The sequence below is a fragment of the Quercus lobata genome, chromosome 11 (genome assembly GCF_001633185.2).
Source record: "Quercus lobata isolate SW786 chromosome 11, ValleyOak3.0 Primary Assembly, whole genome shotgun sequence".
Classification (NCBI taxonomy): Eukaryota; Viridiplantae; Streptophyta; class Magnoliopsida; order Fagales; family Fagaceae; genus Quercus; species Quercus lobata.
In genome coordinates this window covers 49,366,900-49,382,119 of record NC_044914.1, presented here as the reverse complement: position 1 = coordinate 49,382,119, position 15,220 = coordinate 49,366,900, and positions in this window count along the sequence as shown.

The window sequence follows — 15,220 nt, the reverse complement described above, 5'->3', positions numbered from 1 at the left end:
AATTTAAAACTATGTACTAATGTACTGATCATCTTGATTTGATGAATTTCAAAATTGTTGAATGTACAAAATCGTGAAATCTTAATGGAAAATCGAAATTGTTGAACGTACCAAATCGTGAAAATTCAATGGAAAGTTGTGTACATTAGATGTACAAATATTCTGGACTTGTTGAGAAATTTGATTTCGTTGAAAGTACAAAATCGTGAAAATTCAAGAGAAAATTGTGTACATTAGATGTATAGATCATTCGAATTTGTAAAAAACAAAATTTAGATGTACAGATTGTTCGAATTTGTTGATTGTATAAAATCTTGAAAATACAAAATAAAATTGTGTAAATTAGATGTACAAATAATTTGAATTTGTTGAAAAGTTTGAATTCGTTAAATATACAAAATCATGAAAATTAAATGGAAAACTGTGTACTAATGTACTGATCATCCAAATTTGTTGAAAAATTCGAAATCTAATTTACACAATTTTATTCTGTACTTTCAAGATTTTATACAATCAACAAATTCAATCGATCTGCACATCTAAATTTTGTTTTTTACAAATTCGAACGATCTGTACATCTAATGTACACAATTTTCCATTGAATTTTCTCGATTTGGTACGTTCAACAATTTCAATTTTCCATTAAGATTTCACGATTTTGTACGTTCAACAATTTTGAAATTTTCATCAAATCAAGATGATTAGTACATTAGTACATAGTTTTAAATTGTTCACTGTTTTCAGCAATAATTGCGCCAATGCTAAAAACAGTTTATGTAGAAAACAGGGAACAATTTTTATGAGAAAACAGTGAAGAGTTTTACTTAATGCAAAAAAAGATTTTATGAATGCAGTAAGCAGCTTCAAATATACAGTAAAAATGATGTGTAGAGAGCAAATTTTATTAACGTAGAAACAGATTTTATCCATGCAGAAAAACAAATTCAATTATTGTGAAATTCAAACATGAAAAAGTATTCAGATTTGGCTTTTAAATTTAGAAAACACGATTTCACTAGGTGTTTTATGAGAAAACAACGAACAATTTTTTAAACAGTGAACAAAGAATAATTTACGCAAAAAAGAGAGTGAACAATTTTTTAAATAATGCTGAATAGAAAATAATTTTATGCGGAATGCTATAAATAGTTTATGCAGAAAACAGTGAACAATTTTTATGGAAAAACAGTGAACAGTTTTACTTAATGTAAAAAATAGTTTTACTTAGTGAACATTTCTACATTCAACTAATTCGAACTTTTTTACAAATTCAAATTTTTCGAGGCATTTACCATTAGGTGATTTATATGAATCATTCATTTTTCTTTCATGGAGTTGTCCATTATTCATATGGTTACATATTTAAAAAAAAAAAAAACACAAAAACCATATAAGTGCAATAACTGCGCCAATGCTAAAAACAATTTATGCAGAAAAGAGTGAACAATTTTTATGAGAAAATAGTGAACAGTTTTAATTAATGCAAAAAATAAATTTTATGAATGCGGTAAGCAGCTTTGAAAATATACTAAACATGATATGTAGAGAGCAAATTTTATTAACGTAGAAACAGATTTTATCAATGCAGAAAAACAAATTCGATTATTGTGAAATTTAAACATGAAAAAGCATTCAGATTTGGCTTTTAAATTTAGAAAACACAATTTCCCTAGGTGTTGTATGGGAAAACAACAAACAATTTTTTAAAGAGTGAACAGAGAATAATTTACTTAGAAAAGAGAGTGAATAATTTTTTAAATGATGCTGAACAGAAAAAATTTTATGCAGAATGCTTGAAATAGTTTATGCAGAAAACAGTGAACAATTTTTATCAGAAAACAATGAACATTTTTAATTAATGCAGAAAATAGTTTTACTTAGTGAATAGTTCTACATTCAACTAATTCGAACTTTTTTACAAATTTGAATTTTTCGAGGCATTTACCATTAGGTGATTTGTACGAATCATTCATTTTTCTTTCATGGAGTTTGTCCATTATTCATATGGTTACATATTTTAAAAAAACACAAAAACCATATAAGTGCAATAACTGCGCCAATGCTAAAAAAAATTTATGCAGAAAAGAGTGAACAATTTTTATGAGAAAGCAGTGAACAGTTTTAATTAATACAAAAAACAAATTTTATGAATGCGGTAAGCAGCTTCGAAAATACAGTAAACATGATGTGTAGAGAGCAAATTTTATTAACGTAGAAACAGATTTTATCAATGCAGAAAAACAAATTTGATTATTGTGAAATTTAAATATGAAAAAGCATTCAGATTTGGCTTTTAAATTTAGAAAACATGATTTCACTAGGTGTTTTATGAGAAAACAGCCAACAATTTTTTTAAATAGTGAACAGAGAATAATTTATGTAGAAAAGAGAGTGAACAATTTTTTAAATAATGCTGAACAGAAAATAATTTTATGCAGAATGCTTGAAATAGTTTATGCAGAAAATAGTGAACAATTTTTATGAGAAAGCAGTGAATAGTTTTACTTAATGCAGAAAACAGATTTTATGAATGCAGTAAGCAGATTTGAATATATAGTAAATATGATATGTAGAGGGAAAATTTTTATTAATGTAGAAACAGATTTTATCAATGCAGAAAAATATATTTGATTATTGTGAAATTTAAATGTGAAAAAGCATTCAGATTTGGCGTTTAAATTTAGAAAACACGATTTCACTAGGTGTTTTATGAGAAAATAGTGAACAGAAAATAATTTATGCAAAAAAGAGAGCGAACAATTTCTTAAATAATGCTGAACAAAAAATAATTTTATGCGAAATCGTAGAAATTGTTTATACAGAAAACAGTGAACAATTTTTATGAGAAAACAATGAACAATTTTAATTAATGTAGAAATTAAATTCATACTTCGAAATTAAAATCTCTATATTTTACAATGCTTCTATTTAAATAAATAGAAACATAAAAAAAGCTACTTATTTTTATCTTTATATTTATTTGTTGTTTATCCCCAAAAAAAAAAAAAAATTTACATAGTACTCGAGTTTGGTAAACTCGAGTACTGTGTAATTTTTTTTTTTTGCATTTTATTTATAAAAGGTACTCGTGCTTGGTATACTCAAGTATTGTGTAAATGGTACTCGAGTTTACCAAGCTCAAGTACCACATAATTTTTTTTAATCGCACAAATCCAACTCAGCAGTGCCACGGTAGCAAAACTGATGAGGAACTCGAGTTCTGGAAAAAGTGGTAGTTTGCCATTTATTTCTGAAACATTGTTTTTTTGCTAAAAATTTCCAAAAAAGGTGGTATATGGCCATTTTGGCCCTTATAAAGGTCCCGTTCCCTTTTTAAATTCTTCATCAATAGCATGATCATCTTCTTTGTGCCTCCTATTCTTCTTGCACAAGGCAAACAGAATTATGGCCAACCCACCAACCAAAATAAATCCACCAATACTGAACTCCACAGCTAACCTGGTTGTGTTCCATTTCTTAGAGGAGAGGGCTGGATTGGGACCTTTTGGGCTAATAATGTAATTATCAAATTCCAAACTTGAATTAAAATCCCTAGAATAAATAGTGTGTTGCATAGCTTGCTTCACCTGTTGCAGCTGAGAATCCTAAAGTAACCCGTTCGGGTAGGAAATTTCTCAAATCAACAATATGAGAAAGTGTTTGCATTATAGTAACATTATTTCTAAAACCCGTGAAGACAACACTCAAATTATGTAAACTAGAATTGTAACTAATCCAAGCTTCATTTTTTTTCCCTTCCATAATATTACACAACCATGACATATTAGCTTCAGATTTCATGGAGTTAATATCAATACCTACATGTTCCTCTGTTGGATCAAATTCATAATCGCTCCAGATATCGAACTCCACTGCAACAAAAGGATTATTCGCTGAGTTTAATGCCTCATCTAGGGCAGTAAAACCCAAAAGACGACCATTGTTACCCACTGTAGGAATCTTGGAATCGTTGGGTGAGAGGAAGAAGGCCCTTCAGCATAGTTAGTTTGATTCTGCGAATCAATGACAAAAGGAAAAATGGGTAGTGAAATCTGTGAGCTTTCCGGAGGTGTTGTCCCAAAGGTGCATGGGTTTGAAATAAGTGGCTCGACCCACCAAGTGTTTTGTGGGTATGACTTTGGTGAGTTGGATGACTTGGCTTTCAGGGAAAGCTCTCTCATATGATATGTAAATGGCATTAGTAGAGTGAAAAAATTGGTCATCATAAAGAGAGAAAAGAGGATGAAAAGCTGTGGAAATAGGAAATGTTTGATAGTGAGCTTGTAAACAATCATGATTGAAACTTTGGTATTGTGATTGAGTTTTGCAGTTGTGTACTTATATAAATCTACGTAACTAAAAGAGCAAAAGTCAGTCAACGTTCCTAAGCCCAGTATATATTTTCTTGTAGTGTCTGTGAACAGTATCTATGAAAATTAGAAAAAGAGAAGCCAAAAATCGAAAGAAGAAGACAAGCAGAAATGCTATAAACTTCCATGACCAGGACCTTGTTATTTGTCCAAATTAACAAGTGATTGTTGCAGCCTGCTACGTAAAAAAAAAAAAAAACCAGAATTATCAATTAGGTGGTAACTAATTAACTAGCACCCTGGAACGGTCCGGACTTGATCATTGACTTTTTCTATAATTGGAAGAAGAATAAGAAGAAATTAAAGAAGAAGCAGAAGAGGAAGATATTGTACCTCATTGCCGCCAGAGTGAAGCATAGAGAAATGCTGAATTAAAATAGGACCAAGGCATAGAACTAGTCATTCCTTAAAATAAAAAAGAAGAAGAAGATGATGATTATTAGGGACATATTTTATGTAATTGGCTAATTTTTTGACAAAACGCACTTTACTTGTAATTGGATAGATCTAGGATGAGTTTAGTACTTCAATAAACAAGTGTTCAAGTTAATATTGAAGCCATGCAAATCTGACCAAGAAACAAGTGAAGAAAGTACTGTTCTTTAGAGCTCGAAAGAAGTCTTGACAAAAGCATATCTATCGAAAATTAAAGTTGAAGCTCGACAGATTCTCGACACAAGGTATATTTGTCGAGAATTACGAAATCATACTTTTCAGATCTAATTACATGCATATTCCTATGTATTTGTGTAGAGTTTCTTTTCTCACTACCTTAGACATATATAAGGATTATTTTAAGGGCCGTCATAAGATGAAGCACAAAATAATACGTGCAGAAAGTGCCATAGTTCATTATTCTCTCTGAAGAAACTATTGCGTCTTTACGCCAAGGGTTTTGTGATTAAGGAGCTTCCTAATCTTCATTGTTGATGAACTAAAGAACTTTTCAGCCAACAATCTTCTTCAAGTTGGTGAGTTAGTCATGTACTGGAATCCATGCATCATTATTCAGTCACATATTGGGATTCGTGCATTGAACGGAAAGATTGCTGTTACAATACAGGTACAATTGGGTATTGGGGTAAGGGTTCAACTGTAGGTTGGTATTTCGGGATAGGCCAAAGGGTTTGGTAAGATTTCTTATACTTGTAACCGCTTGTGATTGATAATAGTGGATTCTTAAGAGTGGTGAACTTAAAATCATCTGGTGGGGTTTTGCTTCAGTGGTTTTCTCTATTCATAAACAAATCACCTGTGTCAAATTTATTTTATGGTGCATTTAGATAATTTGGTGATTTGTTTGTGCTACCATGCTATTGCATGTAATTTGACTAATTAAATAACTTGGGTAATTAATTAATTTGCAAGGGGTCAATTCATTTTAACCCAATAATGATGATGATGAAGCTAGTTTATACCTCGCCTCTAACATAAATTATTGGAAGTTTTGAATATGGACTTGTTATACTCCTTGTTCCAACCATGGCTGACCTAGGAAGTTTAATGGCGTCTACAATTACTACTTGTTAGATTTTTTTTTCCTTTTTTTTTTTCTAATTTATGGATTGATAATTAGGAGAGTGGGGATTTAACATTTTTGTTAGAAACACAAGGAGGTGTTATTTAAACTACAAAACTCTTGGGTAGTGTGAAGAATGAAACAACTAAAACTAGTGAAATTGAAATGCACGGCGTTGGTCGAGAGAAGAAATTGGTGAGCATGAAGATACAAAAGAGGATGAAAAGCTATTAGGATAGGAATTGATTGAGCTTGAAGTTGTGAACAACCATCACTACAAAAAATGCAGCTATAGAGTGATGTTTGAGCCGCGTTTCACACAAACAGAGCTACAACACTAGAAGTATAGCCGTGTGTGCTGAATGTAGCCCAAGATCAGCTCTGTAGCCGTGTTTCTTATGGATACAGCTGCGTTTTGTTGGGTTTTGCTAAAGACGCGTCTATAGGCCCATCTGAATTTTATTTATTTTTTTTTTTTTATGTCCTAAAGCCGTGTTTACACAACACGGCTATAGGTCTGTACTAAAGTTGTGTTTATGAGTTAAATGCGGCCATAGGCACCCTTAAAGCTGTGTTTATATAAAAGTTGATTGAACAATGATGGCATGGTGAGAATGACGACAAAGACCGTCTATTGTTTTTTAGGGTGATGGTGGCATTGTGATATGGATTGGGATTTTTTTGTGATGTTGGGTTTTTTTTTTTTTCAATTTAATTGAATTATCTTAGATTATTATAATATGATTTATTATAAATTGAAGAATTTATGGTTACAACAAAATCTAATTATATTTTCACAACACCTATATTTTGAGTTGGGATAAGATAGCAAGTAAAGAACGGGCACAAAATTCATCTATGGAAAGAGAAATGGCTACCAACTCTTACAGATTTCAGGTCATTTCTCCACAAGGCCCAAAGGACTAATGAGAAGAATTCTTTGGTCTTATCACTGATTAATGTAGAATTCAGAAGGTGTAGGGTTGATCGACTGCAATAGTGCAATCCCATTTTTTCTCATCGAAAGTGGACAAAATTCTTATTAATCCCTCCCGGAGGATGCACTAGTTTAGAATGGCAATAAGAGTGGGGTATTCACTATTAAAAAGCTCCTATTATATGGCACTGCATACCACTCGTTGCAACAATGGAGGTGAAACCGGTAGTGTTAGGTTCTAAAGTTTAGAATTTTATGTATTTAGAACTCTAATGTGTAATGTTGGCAAACCATGACCAAAACAATGTGTTTAGAAGTATTTAAGTCTAGCTCAAAGTTGTGATTTTATGTAAAAGTTGGAATCGAGTGAAAGCAGAAAGGATTGTGCCTTTCGGCCTGGCTCGATCGATCGAAGCTTAGGCTCGATCGATCAAAGCTCGAGCAGAATGCTTTTCTGCAGATTCGTCCAACTCAGCCCTATTTGTTTTAAAACGTTTTTTAGGGTTTCTTATTTTTCCTAAGTATAAAAGGAAAACCCTAGCCACGTTTTAATGTTGCTCATATTTGCGGTTTATGTAAATCTCTTGTGAGATCTAGAAGAGCTTTCCTTTACACAAACTTAAGGTTTTTAAGAAGGAGATTTTTTCTACACCTTGATGATCAATTCAGTTGCTACCATTAAAGCTTAAAGAATACACAAGCGGGTGTGCTTGTAACTGGTGGGAATCCAAGAAAGAAGGAGTCCGTGGATTTGGAGCTTGCACGTGGTCGTGTCAGTAAGTTCTACTAGTTGGTAGCAATAAGAAGTCGAGTGTAGGGGCTTGTAAGTTTTATTGTATGAACTTCGATTCTTTCAAGATAGTGGATTCAAGTTTACTTTGAGGATAGCTAGGTCAAATCCTCCCCAGGTTTTTACCGGTTTGGTTTCCTGGGTGATCATATCTTGTGTTATTTATTTTCCGCTGCTTTGCATGATTTAATCTTTATTATTGTGATAACCTAGACTTGTTTAATTGGACTAAGTAACAACTTGGCTAATTACTTAGGTTTAATCAATTGTTTAAAGGGTCTAAAAAAACTAACAAGTGGTATCAAAACGGGTAGCTCTTTTGTTGTTGATCCTTTGATCACTAAGTTGATCCTTGACCCCTATTGTCATGGAACACAGACACTTTCTAGTTATTTCTCCTCACTTTGATGGGAATCATTATGCTTATTGGAAAGTAAGGATGAAAGCATTCCTGAAATCCATTGATGAGAGAGTGTGGAACTCCGTTGAATATGGATGGGAGAAGCCCACTACTCCTGTTAGTGAGTGGGAAACTTCTCAGAAAGAAGCACCTTCGTTTAATAGTAAGGCTATGAATGCGATTTTTAACGCTGTTTCTATAGAGGAATTTAAGAGAATCTCGAATGTTGAGATTGCTTATACTGCTTGGAATATCCTCTAGACTGTGCATGAAGGCACAAAGGCTGTCAAAATAAACAAATTGTAGCAATTGACTTCTAAATTTGAAAGCATTAGAATGTCTGATGATGAATCTTTTGATGAATTCTATGCTAAATTGAATGATATTGTTAATTCTACTTTTAACTTGGGTGAAATCTATGATCAACCTAAAATTGTTAGGAAGATTCTTAGATCCTTGACTGAAGACTTTAGACCCAAGGTGACTGCCATTACTGAAAACAAGGATGTGGACTCCATCCCGGTTGATGAGCTTGTAGGATCTCTTCAATCCTATGAGTTGGATCTACCCAAAACTACCAAATCCAAATCAATGGCTCTTAAGTCAGTTGATGATGTTGAAGGTGGTGGATTTGATGATGAGTTCTCTGCTACAGAGATTGCCTATCTTGCCAAGAACTTTAGAAACTTTCTCAGGAATAGCAATAGGAAGACAAGAGCCACGAACACTACTGAACCTAGAAATTTTAGGAAGCATGATCCCACTAAGGTTAACAATAATGATAAGCCTAGGGAAAGAGTAGGTCAAGCTTCTAATAATTCCTTGGGCTCTCAGTGTTTTGGATGTCAAGGGTATATACACATGAAATCTGAATGTCCAACCTATTTGAAGTCTAAGGGTAAGGCTATGGCTGTAACCCTTAATGATGGTGAAGTTTCTGATCATGAGTCTGATTGTGATGAGGATGGAAACTTCATTGCTTTCACTGCTACTGCTGTAGTTGATGAGAGCATATCTGTTGAAGAGAACCCTTCTGATGGGGAACTCTCTGAAGATGCAAATCTTCAAGAGGCCTATAACAAACTTTGCAAAGTTGCTGCAAAGGATGCTATGAATGTTGAACTTGGCCTGAAGAAAATTGAATCTTTTGAGCTTGAAAAGAAAAATATGCTTGTTAAATTGTTTGATGCTAATGATCTTTTGAACAATGTGAAAACTGAAAACATGCTTTTTCTTGATAAAGTTAAATCTTTGGAACTTGATTTGTCTGTTGCTAGATTTGCTAGTTCTAAACTTGATCAAATGTTGAGTGTTCAAAAGTCGTCTTCTGAAAAAATTGGTTTAGGTTATGTTGATAGCATCTGTGTGTCCACTCCCCATTCCACTAAGTTTGTTCCTTCATCTTTTTCTTCTGAACCTTCAGTGAGTGAGATAGTGAGTGAAACTATCAAACCCTCTGTGAGTGAGGTTGCTAAACCCTTAGAAGGTTCATCATCTAGGAAGATTAGGGTTGATCTGAAAGAATCTAAGTCTAAGAAGCCTACCCTATCTAAGGACAAGACACATGATAAACCTGCATGGGTTTGTCACTTTTGTGGAAAGACTGGACACATACGTCCAAATTGCTACAAGCTGCAAGCTGCTAAGAGAGCAAACAAACCAAAAGTACCTATGCCTCAAGCACTTGATCCTATGGTACTTATTGGTGATTTGGTAAAGGCTTTAAACCTTTATTTCAATCCTGGAGTTGGTAATCATTCTCAAGTGAATAAGAACTCCAATGCTCGTGGTGCATCTAAAAGGTTTTGGATGCAAAAGACTCGACCTAACTGAGTCTTTTTGACATGGTCCTTGTGCTTCATTGCTCTACCCCTTGTGACCATTGTTCTTTGTTTTTTGTTTTTGTTTTGTTTTTTTTTTTTTTTTTTTTTTTTTTTTTTTTTTGATTCTAGGATTTGCATAGCATAGCATAACATTCATGCATTTCATTCTAGGTGTTTTCTTTTATTAAAAAAAAAAAAAAAAAGAAGGGAAGAAAAAGGAAGCACATTTTGTTTTGCACTATTCTTCTTGGTTTTTGAGAACAAGGTTGGTTAATTTATTTTCACATAACATGTCTTTTGTACCTTATTTAGCTTTGATGAGCTTATTTATTGCACTCTACTAGTTGAAGATTTGTAGTGCATGTTGTGTGGGAAAGATGTGTATGGTTTTTGATTACTATGTCTTAATCTTGAAGTCACATGTTTTTAAATGTTAGACTTGAACTTTTAGAGAAAGGCATAAATAACCATCTCACCACTGTTCACTAGCCAATCATGAACACCTTAGTGCATATCATAAGATTTTGTACTCGAGAAAGTGTAGCATATGCACAAAAAGAACATAAGGTGAAGCCTCGGTTAAAGTGCTTAATTCTTAAAATCAAAATTGGTGTGTACCATTAGGCTTGATGCCAAACTCACATAACTTAAAATTGGAATGTATATTATGAGGCATAAATATAAGAAACTTACATGATTGCAAGCTTATGATCTAGGAGATGTGGGAGTTATATGATGTAACTCTTTAGGTGATATTCTCTTTTAAATTCCTTGTGATGAATTTTGTAGACTTTGTGATTGATTGCTATTCATATATCACCTCACATGTATCTCAAGTTTTTATTAGTTGCACACACTACACGAGTTACTCTTTGTTAAACAGTGTACATGCTATTGTGTGTGTTTATGGTCTGACCAACCAAGTTTTTGCAAATACTTTTGAATTATGTGCAAACTTAATTTGTTGCTTGAAAATTTGTGGAGAATGCAAGAAATTTTTTTTTTTGGGAATATTGGGCTTAAAATCCTTGATTTGAAAATCATATCATCTCATACTCATGCATTTTTGTTCTTAAAATTCAATACTTTGAGTCAAATCATCTTGTTTTTTCAAAAATTGTGTTTTTCCTCAAAAAGGTGAGTCTCTGCCTGATTTGATTGGTCCATTCTGTTTTTCGACCGATTGAAATTTTTAAAATTTTTAAAATTTGAGAGAGGGAGTCTCTGTTTGTTTTGACCGGTCGAGGCTGATTTTCGACCGATCGAAACTCGTGAATCAGGTTTTTCAAAAAGGCAGAATTGGACTTTTTCAAAGTTACTTTTCAAATAGTCTTTTCTTTTCTCTCTCTCCGCATTGGCTCTAGGCTCCACCATCCAATTTTTGTCGTTTTCCTTCAAGATTTTTGCAAGGTTTTTGTCCTAGGAAGCCGGTAAGTCCCTTTTGCCCTTCTTTTTCAAGTTTATTTCTTGATTTCATGCATTTTTCATGCATTATCATGGGTATTTTCGGCACTTTCAAACATATTGGGGTTTTTGATGTTTCGAACCTATTCTTGTGAAATTGATTAATGGGTTTTTGTGCTATGATGCTATAATGATGTTCCCTATAGTTTAATTTGATCAATTTTGTGGTTTTTGAAAAATTGAAAATTCTAGGGTTTTGAATTTGATCCGAATTGGGGATTTTGTCAAATTGGCTTAAATTGATGAAATTGGCTTATCCAATTAATGTATTTGGTCATTATTTTTGTTATTATATCATGTGTAATGACCAATTCGTCAATATTTTTCAAATTGATCAAGTGGTTTTCTAAATTTTGGGGTTTTCGTGTTAAAAACCTTAATGTTCAAGCTAATTTTGTAATTTGAACCTTTTGGACTTAATTCGCTGCATTAAAACATGCATCATGACATTTAAACTTGTTCATGCATCATATAGATTTTTATTCTATATTCTGTTTTTCTGCTAATTTGCAGTCTGCCCTTGGTTTTTGTTTTGTAGTTTTTGTTTTTTCGCTCTGTGTTTTGATCCTTATCTTAGCACCATGCCTAGGAAAACTAGAGCTCATAGGACCACTTCCACTTCCTCTGAGTCTCCCACTAGAGTTGAGTTGTTTAAGAATGATAAGTGTAGAGAAACCTATGACACTTTGAACTGTAAGCGTAAGATCTGGTCTGAGCAAGCTGTTGTGTTATGATTCCAACACCCTAGTTAGGAGTTGGATATGAGGTGTAGAGTTCACCATTACCCCTCGGGTAGTGGCTGAGGCTCTTTGGGTGCCCGTTGTTCGGGATGCTAACTATCCCTATGATGAGTCACCCTCATTAGACGTTATCATGTCTTACATCACTGGGTCATCTATCCAATAGGGTTCTGATCCTCGGATCACGTCTGCTGAGCTTACCGCGACTGCCTATCTCTTATTTCAGATTGCGTGTCATTCCTTGTGGCCTATCTCTCACTTCCACACCATCCCTTTAGAGTGATGTGTGTTTTTGTACACCTTTGTTTCTGGAGCGTCTATTAGTTTTCCTCACTTGTTCCTTCGTTCTTTGAACGAGGTTCATAGGAGTTCTGCCGTAGGGCATGCACTGATTCATCCTATTTTTATTCATAGGATTTTGCTCTACTTAGGTCTAGATGGTTTTCCGTCTGGTGAGCCTGTTCATGTGATTGCTCCCATAGGTGCCACCTTTCTTCGTCAGAGGGCTGCTCAGTTGAGAGTTGCTCCTTCTCGTCCTAGTGGTGTGTCATCTAGTGGTGTTCCCCCTCCTCCCTCTTCTACATGTATTGCTGCTGTTGGGACTTCAGGTGCTGCTGCTGATGCTGATGTTCCTTCATCGACTACTTCGGATGATTCGGACATTCGTCGCATGTTGGATCATGTCTTGACTGTTCAGGCGGCTGAAGGACAGATTTTAGTGGACGTGCTTGATGAGATTCGTGCCTTGCATGCGGAGTTGGTGCAGTTTAGACCACCTCCCTTTTGATGATGGATATCTTGCTTGCCCTTTGGCATTCCGTCACAAAAAGGGGAGTACTTTGGAGTATTTTATAGGTTTTTTGTTTTAGGGGAAGTTTATTTGTTTTTGGTTAGAGCTTGTGGAGTTTAGATTGTATCTAGGTGCTTCACTTTGTACCTAATATTTTTAGCTCTTACCTTATTTTTTGATGGGATATTCATGTTAGGGGGAGTTTTATGTTTTGTTGGTACTTTGTTTGTTTCTTGTTTCAAACTACTTATTGATTTATATTTATGAGTTATTCATTGATATATGTCTTTATTTGTGTGTTGTTTGAAATTAAGAAGTTATTTTGGTTACTTGTATTATTTCCACACATGTGGTTATGCATTTTGTTTAGTGTTTTAGGAAATATATAGGTTGATTCAATTGAGCTGCTGTCTACACTTGCAACTGATGAATAGTAGTTAGGATTGAATTTGGTTTATGAGCATTATTTTGTAAAGGGCTTTTCATTTTGTAAACTTTGAACTTCTAAGTTGTGTTTTGTCATGGATTGCCAAAGGGGGAGTTTGTTAGGTTCTAAAGTTTAGGATTTTATGTATTTAGAACTCTAATGAGTAATATTGGCAAACCATGATCAAAACAATGCGTTTAGAAGTATTTAAGTCTAGCTCAAAGTTGTGATTTTATGTAAAAGTTGGAATTGAGTGAAAGCAGAAAGGATTGTGCCTTTCGGCCTGGCTTTATCGATCGAAGCTTAGGCTCGATCGATTGAAGCTCGGGCAGAATGCTTTTCTGCAGATTCGTCCAACTCAGCCCTATTTGTTTTAAAACATTTTTTAGGGTTTCTTATTTGTCCTAAGTATAAAAGGAAAACCCTAGCCACGTTTTAGTGTTGCTCATATTTGCGGTTTGTGTAAATCTCTTGTGAGATCTAGAGGAGCTTTCCTTTACACAAACTTAGGGTTTTCAAGGAGGAGATTTTTTTCTACACCTTGATGATCAATTCGGGTGCTACCATTAAAGCTTAAAGAATACACAAGCGGGTGTGCTTGTAGCTGGTAGGAATCCAAGAAAGAAGGAGTTCGTGGATTCGGAGCTTGCACGTGGTCATGTCAGTAAGTTCTACTGGTTGGTAGCAATAAGAAGTCGAGTGTGGGGGCTTGTAAGTCTTATTGTATGAACTTCGATTCTTTCAAGATAGTGGATTCAAGTTTACCTTTAGGATAGTTAGGTCAAATCCTCCCCAGGTTTTTACCGGTTTGGTTTCCTGGGTGATCATATCTTGTGTTATTTATTTTCCGTTGCTTTGCATGATTTGATCTTTATTATTGTGATAACCTAGACTTGTTTAATTGGACTAAGTAACAACTTGGCTAATTACCTAGGTTTAATCAATTGTTTAAGGGGTCTAAAAAAACTAACAGGTAAAACTTGCGAACAGGAACCATGATGAAGTAAATTATTAGATTTTATATAATTTAAATTTCTTAATGACTATTTTAGAAAAAATTTGTAGAGCTACAACAAATAATTTGAGACTACATGGATGTGAAGTAGAAGAGATAGAGGCGTTAGTGATGGAGGCTGGCTAGGTTAATTTTTGCAAATGAGATTGGCTTCTGTTGTGTGGTGGTGGAAGGGGGATTCTAGTGCATAATGTGGTTGTGGAGGATGGTGGTGTTTGCAGGTCTAGCTTTGGAGATATTGTAAGCAGCATTTGTGCAATGGCAAGATCCTTCATGGGACTCTCTTTTCCACTCACTAGATGAGGTTCATACAAAGTTGCGTACCCAATGGCCAAGTCTGCCCAACAAGGAGATGAGGAACAAATTTGGATTGAAGATATCTCACCGCACATAGTAAACCAAGTGCTCTTTCATAAAGCTAGTTTGCATCGGAGTTCTTTTGCACATGCTTTTTTTTTTTTTAATTATTTCTAGAATTTTAACTTATGATGTCTCTCCTGATGATTATTCTTTATTATCAGACTAAGACACTAATTAATTTCTAGTATAGACGACATTGAACCAAGGAAAACAATCTCGTACCATAGTGGCCAGTACGGCCAAGTCTGCCCAACAAGGAGACAAGGAACAAATTTGGATTGAAGATACCTCACCGTGCATAGTAAACCAAGTGCTCTTTCATAAAGCTAGTTTGCATCGGAGTTCTTTTGTACATGCTTCTTTTTTTTTTTTTTTTTTTTTTTTTTTTTTTAAATTCTAGAATTTTAACTTATGATGTCTCTTCTGATGATTATTCTTTATTATCAAACTAAGACACTAATTGATTTCTAGTATAGACGACATTGAACCAAGGAAGACAATCTCATACCAATATACCATATTGGCCAGTACGGCTGGTATTTACCATGCCAAATCCTTGGCTGGTACAGAAATACTAGAATTTCG